Source organism: Hippocampus bargibanti, unplaced genomic scaffold, assembly GCF_051943395.1.
Source record: "Hippocampus bargibanti isolate YZ-2025 unplaced genomic scaffold, ASM5194339v1 Contig00155, whole genome shotgun sequence".
NCBI classification, from domain to species: Eukaryota; Metazoa; Chordata; class Actinopteri; order Syngnathiformes; family Syngnathidae; genus Hippocampus; species Hippocampus bargibanti.
Genome location: NW_028296965.1, coordinates 27,454 through 41,700, shown reverse-complemented (window position 1 = coordinate 41,700; position 14,247 = coordinate 27,454). Strand labels below are relative to the sequence as shown.

At 43.3% G+C, this 14,247-nt stretch overlaps 1 long non-coding RNA gene across 2 annotated transcripts in view; it reads right to left on the bottom strand.

Moving 5' to 3' along the window:
* The window catches only part of LOC148881414 (uncharacterized), a 28,169-nt gene extending 14,857 nt beyond the window's left edge, over positions 1-13,312 (bottom strand). For both annotated transcript variants that reach the window (XR_016113840.1, XR_016113839.1), the window contains exons 1-3: positions 13,283-13,312; positions 12,731-12,871; positions 12,046-12,162 (exon numbers count right to left, since the gene is read on the bottom strand). This is a non-coding gene — a long non-coding RNA (uncharacterized LOC148881414). The remainder of the gene's footprint in view (positions 1-12,045; positions 12,163-12,730; positions 12,872-13,282) is intronic.
* Positions 13,313-14,247: the final 935 nt, after the last annotated feature.

Here is a 14,247-nt window from a genome sequence, read left to right as displayed (position 1 = left end):
AAGCACAGAAAGGCATTAGTAGAGATCCTAGAGGTGCCAAACATCAGCTGCTGGTTGACAGAACAGTCGCTCAAGACTGCAGGTCCCGACATACCAACCTGTGCACAGCCTGGATTGATTACAAGAAAGCATATGACTCGATGCCACACACATGGATCAATGAATGCTTGGAGTTGTATAAGGTCAACAGGACCCTGAGAGCCTTCGTTGCAAACTCGATGAGGATGTGGAAAACCACACTTGAAGCCAATGGCAAGCCACTAACGCAAGTGTCCATCAAATGTGGCATATACCAAGGTGATGCACTCTCCCCACTGCTGTTCTGCATAGGACTGAACCCCCTCAGCCAGATAATCCCCAAGACAGGCTATGGATACCGCCTCAGAAATGGAGCTACGATCAGTCACCTCCTCTACATGGATGACATCAAGCTGTATGCTAAGAGCGAAAGGGACATAGACTCCCTGATCCACACAACCAGGATCTACAGCAGTGATATCGGAATGTCATTCGGGCTGGAGAAATGTAGTCGGATGGTGACTAAGAGGGGCAAGGTAGTTCACACTGAAGGGGTCTCACTCCCTGAAGGAACAATAGCAGACATTGAAAACAGCTACAAGTACCTCGGTATACCACAGGCCAATGGCAACCTCGAATTAGCAACAAGGAAAGCGGCTACGACCAAATACCTCCAGCGGGTGAGGCAAGTCCTCAGAAGCCAGCTCAATGGCAAGAACAAGACCCGGGCAATAAACAGCTATGCCCTGCCAGTGATCAGATACCCTGCAGGAATAATAAGGTGGCCAAAGGAAGAGATTCAGACCACAGATGTTAAGACCCGAAAACTCCTCACCATGCACGGAGGGTTCCATCCCAAGTCCAGCACCCTGAGACTGTACACAAGCCGTAAGGAAGGAGGCCGGGGACTAGTGAGTGTGAGAGCCACTGTCCAGGATGAAACATCCAAGCTCCATGAATACATCAAAGAGAAGGCTCCAACGGATGATGTACTCAGAGAATGTCTCAGTCAATGTGGAACAGAGGATGAGGTGCTGGAAGAGGGACAATCATGGGAGGAAAAGCCCCTACACGGGATGTACCACCGAACCATAGCAGAAGTGGCTGATCTCAAGAAGTCCTATCAGTGGCTAGAGAGGGCTGGCCTAAAGGACAGCACAGAGGCACTCATCCTGGCTGCCCAAGAACAGGCCCTGAACACCAGAGCCATAGAGGCAAGGATATACCACACCAGACAAGACCCAAGGTGTAGGTTGTGCAAAGAGGCACCTGAGACAATCCAACACGTAACTGCAGGGTGTAAGATGCTGGCAGGGAAAGCCTACATGGAGCGCCATAACCAGGTGGCTGGCATAGTCTACCGAAACATCTGTGCGGAGTATGGACTGGAAACCCCAAGGTCAAAATGGGAAACACCTCCCAAGGTGGTGGAGAATGACCGAGCAAAAATCCTGTGGGACTTCCAGATACAGACTGACAAGATGGTAATGGCCAACCAACCAGATATCGTGGTCATAGATAAAGGGGAAAGGAAAGCCGTTGTCGTGGATGTAGCGGTCCCGAGTGATGGGAACATCACAAAGAAGGAACATGAGAAAATCGAGAAATACCAAGGGCTCAGAGAGGAGCTGGAGAGAGCCTGGAAGGTAAAGGTGACAGTCGTGCCTGTGGTGGTCGGAGCACTCGGGGCAGTGACCCCCAAACTCGACGAGTGGTTGCAACAGATCCCGGGAACAACATCGAATATCTCGGTCCAGAAAAGCGCAGTGCTGGGAACAGCACGGATACTGCGCAGAACCCTCAATTTTCCTGGCCTCTGGTAGAGGACCTGAGCTGAAATGGGGACAGACACCACCCATGGTGGGTGAGACGAGGATTTTTATTTTTTTTTATATATTGCAGCATATTGACTGTTTCACCAGAGGAGAAAACATTCTAGATCATTGTTACACAGCACTCAAAGGCGCATACCGGTCTGTTGCGCATGCAGCATTGGGTCTTTCTGACCACTATTTAATCCACTTAATTCCCACATACAAACAGAAACTCAAATGTGTAAAACCGGTAGTCAAGACAGTTAAAACATGGACAGATGAAGCAAAGTTATCGCTATAAGAATGCTTAGACTGCACTGATTGGAGCGTCTTTGAAACTTCAACGGGCACATTGGATGAATACACAGACACTGTAACATCATACATCAGTTTCTGTGAGGACATGTGTGTACCAACAAAGTCCTTCCGCTCATTCAACAACAACAAGCCATGGTTCACTCCCAAACTCAGGCAGCTTAGGAAAGAGAAAGAATCCGCATTTAAAAGCGGCGATCGAGCAGTTTACAAACTCGCCCGAAACAGGCTGACGAAGGAAATTAACATCGCAAAGAAAAGTTATGCGGAGAGGCTTAACAAACAGTTCTCCGCTAACGACTCTGCATCGGTGTGGAATGGCCTGAAAGCAATAACAAATTATCGTTTACCTTCCCCCCAAGCAGTGTACAACAATGGTATGGCTGATGAGTTAAATACATACTTTAGCCGATTTGAAAAGGACACCACCGTTTCCCTGGTCTGCCCACCATTACCAGAAACTACCGTCTCTCCGCCCTCTGCCCTACAGATCCACGAACTGGACGTTAGACGGCTCTTCAAGCAGCAAAAGATCAAGAAAGCTGCAGGACCTGACAGAGTGTCCCCCTCCAGCCTGAGAGTCTGCGCTGACCAGCTGGCTCCGGTCTTCACACAAATCTTCAACAGATCCCTGGAGCAGTGTGAAGTCCCATCCTGCTTCAAACTGTCTACTATCGTCCCAGTTCCAAAGAAACCAGCACCCTCGGGATTGAACGACTATAGACCTGTCGCTCTGACGTCTGTGGTCATGAAGTCCTTTGAACGCCTCATGCTGAACCACCTAAAGAACATCACCGGACCTCTGCTAGATCCTCTTCAGTTTGCCTACCGGGCAAACAGGTCTGTGGAGGATGCAGTCAACATCGGACTGCACCACATCCTCGACCACCTTGACAACACAGGAACCTACGCAAGGATCCTGTTTGTGGACTACAGCTCTGCGTTCAATACCATCATCCCAGAACTCCTCATCCCCAAACTTCTCCAGCTTGGTGTGTCCCGCACGATCTGCCAGTGGACCCTCAGCTTCCTGACAGGACGGACACAACAGGTCAGACTGGGAAATATATCATCCACAACACGAACCACGAGCACTGGAGCCCCGCAGGGATGCGTCCTCTCTCCATTGCTCTTCTCTCTCTACACGAACGACTGCACCTCAACGCACCCAGCTGTCAAATTCATAAAGTTCGCAGACGACACCACGGTCATCGGTCTCATCAAATACGGCGACGAGTCTGCGTACCGACAACAAGTGGAGCAGCTGGAGCTCTGGTGCAGCCGTCACAACCTGGAGCTGAACACGCTCAAGACAGTTGAGATGATGGTGGACTTCAGGAAACATCCATCACCACAGCTACCCCTCACACTATCCAACTGCCTGGTGTCAACCGTTGAGACCTTCAAGTTCCTGGGAATCACAGTCTCCCAGGACATGAAGTGGGAGGTCAACACCAACTCTATCCTGAAAAAGGCCCAACAGAGAATGTACTTCCTGAGGCTGCTAAAGAAGCATGGCCTGCCACAGGAGGTGCTGCAACATTTCTACACGGCTGTCATTGAATCCATCCTGTGTTCTTCCATCACCGTTTGGTTCGGGGCCGCCACAAAAATGGACAAAATCCGACTTCAACGGACAGTTAGGACGGCGGAAAAAATCATTGGCACCGCCCTACCCACTCTCGAGGACTTGCACACTGCAAGAATCCAAACTAGGGCGCGGAAAATCCTACTGGACCCTCCGCACCCTGCCCACCACCTTTTCCAGCTACTCCCCTCAGGCAGGCGCTACCGATCCATGCGCACCAAATCCAGCAGACATTTAAACAGCTTCTTCCCCCAAGCCATTAACTCTTTGAACTCTTTCAACAGTAGCCAAAATGGAACTGTATAGTGCCATTTCGCAGTTTTTTTGACAACGATACTAGTGCAGCGTGTTCTACCGGAAACAAATTCCTTGTGTGTCCTACATACTTGGCAATAAAGATGATTCTGATTCTGATTCTGATTCTGATATATATATATATATATATATATATATATATATATATATATATATATATATATATATATATATATATATATATATATATATATATATATATATATATATATATATATATATATATATATATATATATATATATATATATCGTCAAATTTATGTGCTACACAAACACTGCGTCGTGTGAATGCACACTCTTTCCCTTATTTGCAAAATTAATAAAAATGCAATCTCCTTTCACCTGTTCATGTTTTCAGTCTTCCTGCTCGGAGCAACATCTTGATGAATAGCATTTGACAATTTCCTTATTGTCATACAAGGGAAAAAAATCAGGAGCCGTTTTACTTGTGCAAAGCCTCTGTTGTCAGAAGAGTCCATCAACTAAATCTCAATTACAAACCATCCAATTCAAAGAAGTAGCAATCGTAATTCGAAATCAAGTCTGGAATTTGCCAAAAGAGTATAGCGGCAAGCTAACTAAAAAAATATATAATGGCGACTGCTATGGATTGTATTTCAAGAGTAAATATAAACCTTGATAAAAGTGATTGAAAGCCTCAAGCTTGGAAAAATGAAGCATATGCAAATGATACAAATTCTACAAGCTCATCACTGAAACCCAGAGGAGTTTATATCACGACTTTGTCTTACAGAGCTTCTTCGAGGAGAGGCTCATCAATCATCATTCATGCGCCATGACGGCAGCGACACAATTACCTTCGTCTTTAGAAACACAAAGGAAAGTTCAAGAAAAATGCGACCAATTCGACTGGTTGGTAGCTTGTTTATCACGTCGAATGAAACAAACAGTCAAATCAACCAAGATGTTTCCCATGGCAAAGAAATGTAATGTTTATTTTTACACTCAGCCAGTCAACAATATCATGTTAGTTCATATGAACAGTTTGTATCTTCCAGGACTTGAGTAGTGGTCCTTACATCATGGGGCTTTGTATCATCACGAAATAGGTAGGAACGAGATCACCAACATTGCAGAAGTTGATTAGGACAAAAAAACAACATCATAAAAATAAATGAATGTACCTAGGCGTACAAACTTAATTTGTTCCCAGACAGAGTGTATAAGGCGAAAAGTCTTCTCAAAAATTAATTTCCCATAGGAAACCATTAAAATGAGAATAATCCGTTCCCAGTTGCCATAAAACATAATTTTCTACTTCCTAATTTTCTAAGCCTTAAAATTACACAATACATAGCTTATTTTATGTATAATAAATGTGATATGGTATTATAATTGAAGAAATAAATATAATTGAAGAAATAAACTGTGCTTTATATAAAGTCATTTTATTTACCTTTGTGGTGGTCGTTCATGGCTTGATGGAATATTTTAACCTTGCAGTCTGCACTCTGCCTTTGAACTATCAAAGTTGAAACAAGTCCAAATTTCACTGTTTTCTATCCATTTTCTCATTCTCTCTTTGTCGTCTGCCTGTCTCTTTAATGTTTAACTGCCTCACTCTCCCCCTGTCTCTCTCTGTCTGTAACCTCCACCCCCTCACTGCTGCGTTCTTGACCAATCACATGGCTTTAACTGAAGACTGGGGGTGGGTAATAAAGGACAAAAACAGTTGGCTGCCATTTTCTTGTTAGGAGAACGGGCTCGTTCGCGGACGACACATCACTCATTGTGGCGCTCCGTGTGTATCCCGAAAAAAAAAAATGTATGCCAAGGTTAAATTTTCATACATTTAGGAGAACGGGCTCGTTCACGGACGACACATCACTCATTTTGGCGCTCCGTGTGTATCCCGGACAAAAAAATTGTATGCCAAGGTTAAATTTTCATAAATTTAACGTTCGTAAACCAAAAAGTTCGTAAGCCAATTGGTTCATAAACTGAGGTATCACTGTACTTTAATATTTAGTATTCAGTTTATTCTTTCTATATTTATTGAGATCGTCTTTTTTTAATTTCAACATTTATATGACATTTTATTGGTATATTTATTTGTACATTCAATTATTTCAACCATTTATTTATTTCAATATTAATTTTGTTATCCATACTGGATCATTGATTGAAGTGTTTTCCAACAGGAAACAGCGGCGATAAAACCTCAACCGGTCAGAACCAAAAGCAGACATCAAAGCAAAAGAAATACACATGTCCAATATTATCATCACACATCGCTATTGAATACCGTCGATCTGAATTAATGCAGGACTTTTGAATCATTTCTATCGGTGTATATAAGTACACACAAATGCAGCCAAAAGAAAGTAAAATCCTACTTTGAAGACCTGCAACTCTGCTTCACAACACCTGACTTCACAACATCATGGCAGCGTGTAGAAGTCGGCATCATGGCAGGTTGTACAATTTCACCCCTGGCCTTCACAATGGCCATGGAGGTCATCATCAGGGCCTCAAGGTGGGTGGTGGGAGGTGAGCGAACAAGGAATGGGATCCACCTCCCACCTATCCGGGTATACATGGATGACATGACCACCTTGACCACTACCGCAGCTTGCACCAGGCGGCTACTTGGAAAACTGCAGGAAAACATTAAATGGGCCCGGATGAAAATCAAGCCGAGCAAGTCACGCAGCATCTCAATCGTCAAGGGACAGCTAAAAAATGTGAAGTTCTGCATTGGTGATGACCCAATACCAACGGTGTCTGAGGAACCGGTCAAAAGCCTGGGCAGGTGGTACAATGCAAGCCTCAGAGACAAAGATCAAGTGCAGCAACTCAAGCAGGACATCACCAATAGTCTGGAAAACATCAACAAGACTGAGCTGACAGGAAAGCTCAAGCTCTGGTGTCTGCAGTTTGGACTTCTCCCTCGGGTAATGTGGCCACTCACAGTCTATGAGGCCCCACTCTCAACTGTGGAGAAGATGGAGCGAACCATCACTAGATATGTGAAACGCTGGCTTGGTGTTCCACACTGTCTGTCTAACATCGGCCTTTATGGCAAAGGGGTCCTTGAGATTCCAATCACAAGCCTCACCGAAGAGTACAAGTGCGCTAAAGTGAGACTTCAGATGACTCTCACAGACTCCAGAGACCGGAACATCAGTCAAGCTGCACCCCCCCTATCAACGGGACGGAAATGGACGCCATCCATTGCAGTGCAGCAGGCCACAGCAGCCCTAAGGCACAGCGACATTGTGGGACACGTTCAGCTCGGAAGAGGGGGGTTTGGCCTTACAAACAAACCTTGGCGTAAGGCTTCAATATCGGAAAGAAGGAAAATGGTGATAGCAGAGTTGCGCCGCCAAGAGGAAGCTGAAAGAACTGCACGGGCTGTCTCTCTTGCCAAGCAGGGACAATGGATGAGGTGGGAAGGCCTGGAGAAGAGAAGGCTCAGCTGGAAGGATCTCTGGGAAATGGAGGCAAGCAACATCAGCTTCATCATCAGAGCTATCAATGACGTGCTCCCATCTCCAAAAAAACTCCACCAATGGTATGGCGAAGATCCAACCTGTGACCTCTGTCGAACGCCAGGAACTCTCAAACACATCCTGACCGGTTGTAAGACCAGCCTCACACAAGGCCGCTACACCTGGAGGCACAACCAGGTCCTAAAAAGTTTGGCAGTTGTCCTTGAGAGCAAGAGGAATACCATCAACTCCTTGCCAATGCGAGCCACCATGTCCAGCACAGCACCATTGCCCTTCATCCGAGAGGGACAGGAAAAGCCCAACCATCCTACTGACAAACCAGATGTTGGACAGCTATCCGGGGCTCGCGATTGGGAGATGCGGGTTGACATTGGCCAGCAATTGGTTTTCCCAGCGGAGATTGCAGCCACCACCCTCAGACCAGACTTGGTGCTCTGGTCCTCGTACTCAAGGCTGTCTACATCGCAGAACTCACAGTCCCGTGGGAAAACTCTGTTGAAGAGGCCGATGAGCGCAAGAAGCTGCGCTACACAGAACTCGCAGTGGATGCGCAACAGCGGGGATGGAAAACCAAGGTATATCCAATTGAAGTTGGATGCAGAGGGTTTGTGGCTTCCTCCACCATCAGGCTGCTAAAAGACCTGGGTATCCATGGACAGGCTCTGCGGCACACAGTTAGGTCACTCTCTGAAGCGGCAGAAAGAAGCAGCCACTGGCTCTGGATGAAGAGGAAGGACCCTTGTTGGGCTTACAGCAACCTAAGACCCCCCCCCTCTACCAGCTTCTGAACATCTGATTGGGCATGGGACACAAGCGTAGGCGTGATCAACCTGTCGCTGGCCACCATCAATGAGGGTGTCTAGTGATTAAAAGGCCGAAACACCCAATGATTCTTTGGCACACTACTGACGATGTGTCCCAAATTCAAAACCTCCCATCCCTGAGGCACAGCTCCAACATCACGTCCATTGGTTCATGATTCTCTTCTCTCTATCTCTTTCTATCTCTCTCTCTCTCTCTCTCTCTCTCTCTCTCTCTCTCTCTCTCTCTCTCTCTCTCTCTCTCTCTCTCTCTCTCCCCTATCTCTCCTCTATCTCTCTCTATCTTTACTATCTCTATCTCTCTATATCTCTATCTCTCTATCTCTCTCTCGCTCTCTCTCTCTCTATTTCTATCTCTCTCTATATATCTATATCTCTCTATCTCTATCTCTCTAGCTCTCTCTCTCTCTTTCTCTCTCTCTATCTATCCCTCTATCTATCTCTATCTATCTATCTCTCTCTCTATCTCTCTTTATCTCTATCTCTCTCTCTCTTTATCTCTCTCTTTCTCTATCTCTAAATATATCTCCCTATCTCTCTCTATCTCTATCTCTACCTCTACCCTCTCTATCTCTCGACCTCTCTCTATCTCTACCTTTACGTCTAAATCTCTATCTCTCTCTATCTCTCTATCTCTATTTATCTCTATATCTATTTCTATCTCTCTCTATCTCTATCTCTATCTCTATCTCTATCTCTATCTCTATCTCTATCTCTATCTCTCTCTATCTCTACCTACCTCTCTACCTACCTCTCGATCTCTCTATCTCTCTACCTCTATCTCTACCTCTACCTCTACCCTCTCTATCTCTCTACCTCTCTCTATCTCTACCTCAACCTCTATCTCTATCTCTAGATCTCTATCCCTAGATCTCTATCTCTAGATCTCTCTCTCTATCTCTCTCTATCTCTCTCTCTATCTTTCTTTCTCTCTCTATCTATCTTTACATCTCTCTCTATATCTCTCTCACTACTGACGATGGCACACTACAGACGATGTGTGTCATCTACGATGTCCCAAATTCACAACCTCCCATTCCTGAGGCACAGCTCCCACACCACTCTCAACATCAAGGCTAATCTCATGTGAGGACCATCCATTGGCACAAATGGACAGAATAACATCACGTCCAGTGTTTCATGATTCTTAGCGATTGATCACACACAATTTCAAAGTACATCACTGACATGGATTCACTTCATCTCGGAAAGTATGTGACAGGTTAAAAAGTACCTTATTTAATATTTTGGTGACAGGTAAAGCAGATCGCAAATGGTAAACATCTAAAATGTTTATTTAAACAAGGAACGCCTGCTTCGTTTAGTGTTTCGTGTCGGACCGATTTACATTGTTGGACAGGAAGTTGTGCGCATAACGTTTGTATTGCCCATGGGCATTCGAAGTAAACCACGGTTTAGTCAAGACGTACATCACCGCTTGTCTTGTGGTTTTTTTTCTGAATCCCACAATACTGTATCCCTTACCATAGTGGAGAGCACAACAAGTACACCTAACAGCGTCAAAAATGTCTGGATGCTTCCGTCCATCTTTGTGCATCACGTTTTAAACATATATCATGGATGCGAATGGATTTCAAACGCTAGTCGGCATGATGACCATTGAAAAAAATCAGGGCCAATTGGCGATGAGGGCTAAAAATGTCTTTGCACATAAATTGTTGACCTCAATAATAATAATAATAATAATAATAATAATAATAATAATAATAATAATAATAATAATAATCAGAGCATTGTTATCAAATGGTGAGTATAGTTTTGCTTTTTTTGATTGTTGTTGTGCTGATGACCATTTTGTGTTTGGGAGCCTTTTACTGAGCTAGTTGCTTGTTCTGTAGCCACAAAGGGACATAAGTCTTCTTGTGCCGGTCCCAAGCCCGGATAAATACAGAGGGTTGTGTCAGGTAGGGCATCCGACGTAAAAGCTTGGCCAAAACAAACATGTGTATCATACCTCTGTAGATGGAGGTTACTGATTCGCTGTGGCGACCCCTTGAAGGGAAAAACCGAAAGGAAAAGAAGAAGAAGATCCATTCCTTTTCAAATCTGTTTATCCTCACGAGGGTCACAGGTATTCTGGAGCCAATATGAGCTGCCTTTCGGCATTTGCCAGCCATTTGTAGGGCCTCCATATACAAACAAACATTTCTGCTCACAATCACAAGCTCGCAACAATTTAGAATGTTCCAGTGTGAAGCTTGCCGTTCTCTTCCACATCGTCTTCTTCCAAATTTGGACTTGACAGCTTGATGGAAAAGTGGAAGCAGAGCTGTTTGAGTTGACCCCAAAAAAAAAGTGAAACACGATGATGTCGAGAAGTCCACCATCTTTGTGATTGACCATTTTGGTGGCTTTTCATTTTTTGTGATGGTGGAAGACAGCTCACTTGTTTATTTGCGCTCATCCTGGCAATTTTCTAATCTATCTAATAGCTATCTACCTAGCTGGCTGTCTATTAGATATCTAGCTCGCTGGCTATCTAGCTCACTATCTTTTAACGATATTGTTAGCTAACTATTCGATATCTATGAGTTAGCTTTGAGTGAACTGCCGCTGCTCACCCAGAGAAAAACTTATCCAGTGACTGTAAAGTGACCTTGAGAGTTTTGAAAGGCGCTTGAAATGAAATGTAGAATTATTATTATTATTATTATTATTATTATTATTATTATTATTATTATTATTATTATTATTATTATTATTATTATTATTATTATTATTATTATTATTATTGGCGGCCCGGTAGTCGAGTGGTTAGCACACTGGCTTCACAGTGCAGAGGACGCCGGTTCGCGTCCCGGTCCAGCCTCCCTGTGTGGAGTTTGCATGTTCTCCCCGGACCCGCGTGGGTTTTCTCCGGGTCCTCCGGTTTCCTCCCACACTCTAAAAACATGCATGGCAGGCAGATTGACCACTCCAAATTGTCCCTAGGTGTGAGTGTGAGAGTGACTGTTGTATGTCTTTGTGTGCCCTGCGATTGGCTGGCAACCAATTCAGGGTGTCCCCCGCCTCGTGCCCGAAGACAGCTGAGATAGGCTCAAGCAACCCCCGCGACCCTAATGAGGAATAAGCGGTACGGAAAATGAGATGAGATTATTATTATTATTATTATTATTATTATTATTATTATTATTATTATTATTATTATTATTATTATTATTATTATTATTATTATTATTAACCTGTTAAGCATGTTTTTTTTTTAAATATGAGCGTAAACCAGAAGACCTGTAAAGAACTCAGGCAGGCTGGGTAACCGGAACTGAAGCCTGCACCTCTGCAGTGTGAGGCAGATATGCAAACAAGTCCAGTACCCACTCTCATTTAATTATTTGTATATTTAAAGGATATTTAAAGGATTGTGGACTCTTCCAATAATAGCTTTTAAGGATAAAGCGGATTCAGAAAACAGATGGAAATTTTCAACGAAGTCAATAGTTCAACAAAAAAAAAAATCATGAAAAAGATGTTTGTTTTGAAGGTAAACATGAAGACTGTCCTTGCCAGCATCTTACCTTTATAAATATTATCTTTATCCCTTTATACTCAACAGTATGGTATGTGCAATGCACTTTGTTTAGCATCTAACCGTAAATAAAAATGTAATTCAAACTTGATCAGAACCTTGGAAATATTAAAAAAAAGGATGTGCCTTTCTTTAGGTATTTTAAACACTCACCCACAGCTTGTCTCCAGCAGACTCTCCCCGACCTGCAGAGACGCCATGCCAAAGTCTGCTATCCGAATATTGTTCTTCTCATCTAATAACAAATTCTCTGGCTTTAAGTCTCGGTGGCTGGATGAGAGGATACAAAAGACAAAAAAGGGTTACAAAAGTCAAACCCATTAAAATTGCTCTTGATATAGCTGTCATGTTTACCCTTGTTCGCAGAGCAGTTTGGTAACTTCAATAATGCAGATTGAAAACATTTAGGAACTGTAATGAATTTATGATTGACATTCTGTGTAAGGCAATGTTAATCAATTGCTGTGTCCCCGTGACCCACATCTTTCTATTCTTGCCAATTTGAGACAGATTTTATGAAAATTGCAAAGAATATCCCAATAATAATTTTATAAACAACAATATATTTGATGAGAAAATATATGTCCAGCGTATCCCATTTCTAAACAAATGATAAATCACAAAAAGCATCTAGGAAGCTGTAATGCATGATCAAAAATGAAATATATTCAAAGCACATAAGGACATATTTTCTTTATCATCCTACCAGCATTTTTGTCAATCATCTGGTTAGGGGGGGTGTGGTCTTATGTCGGCCCCTGTTGTACTGATGAAAAACTATGGCCCCCTGGAGCATTTAAGTTGCCCATCCCTGGGTTAGATATGAAAGGTGACACACCATATGGAGTGGCTGTGGCAGAAGTCCAAAGCTGAAATGATCTGTCGGAAGAATTTCCGCGCTTCTTGAGGCGTGAGTCGGACTTTCTTCACAAGGTAGTCAAAGAGCTCTCCACCAGACACATGCTCAAGTACAAGGTACCTGCAAAGAGGCAAGATTTTGCACTTTAAACTTATCCTTGAGTATTTCCACTACCTCGACGAAACTATACGTTTTGGTTTTCTACTTCTTTCATAATTTTTCTTGCTGTAGTTTAAGAAAGTTTCCATTGTGAGTCAAATAAATGTTTTCTTATCTTTTCTCGTTTGAGTACCTTTACATGTGAACTGAGTATATTCAACAACATCAATGTTTTTCATTGTATCATAACAAATATTGAATTTATTCAGAATCTAACAAAAACAACGTAGCCACAAGGGGGCACAAGCCAGTGTCTTATTGTGCCGGTCCCAAGCCCGGATAAATACAGAGGGTTTTGTCAGGAAGGGCATCCGACGTAAAAAAAAATAATTGCCAAAACAAATATGCGAATCAAACCTATGAATCCCATACCGGATCGGTCGAGGCCCGGGTTAACAATGGTACTGTTGACCTTCAGGGTGCCAGTGGAAAATGGACTACCACCCTTTTCCTTTGGTAACTGTCGTGTCGTCAGTCTAATCCTTGTTCGCTTACCTCCCCAGATAAATCTTGTGATCAGTTTGTCCCATTCCACAAATTGTTTTTGTGGTATGGGTATTGGTAGCAACTGGTAGATATAGCAACCTTGAAAGAATATTCATTTTCACTATTTCAATCCTGGATCTTAAATCTAGGATGGGTGTTGACGATCTCCCCACATCTGCCTTAATGACTTGGTTAATCTTTGTATAGTTTGATTCAAACAGTTTGTCTATGTGCTTTGTGATGTACACGCCGAGATACTTTACTCTTTCAGCATCCCACCTTAATTTGTAATTTCCCTTAATTGACTTTGATGGAGTGTAATTTAGTGCTAGGATTTGTGTTTTACTCACATTCAGTCTATATCCTGAGTAGTGTTCATATTCTTCTCGTTGTTGCATCAGTATCGGGAGGCTATCTTCCGGTTGTGTCAAATATATTATCAGATCATCAGCAAACAGGCTGAGTTTATGTTCTGAGTCTCTCCTCTCCACACCCTTGATGTTGTGATTCTGTCTGATTGCTTGGGCTAGGGGTTCATTGAAGATATTGAATAATGTTGGTGAGAGGCAACATCCTTGTCTTGTCGATCTTTCTAGTATTATTCGGTCTGTCAGGCTGCCATTCACTTTCACTCTTGCAGTTGGCCCATTATATAGTGTTTCTATATTTCTAATTGAATTTTTGTTAAAGCCGAATTTACCCATGACTTTGCATAGATAGGCCCAGCGGTCACTATCAAATGCCTTTTCTGCATCCGTGCTCACCAACATTGCACTTGTTCCCGCCTTGTGGATCGCCTCCACCATGTGTATAGTTTTTCTTATATTATCCTGGGCCTGTCTATTTTTAAT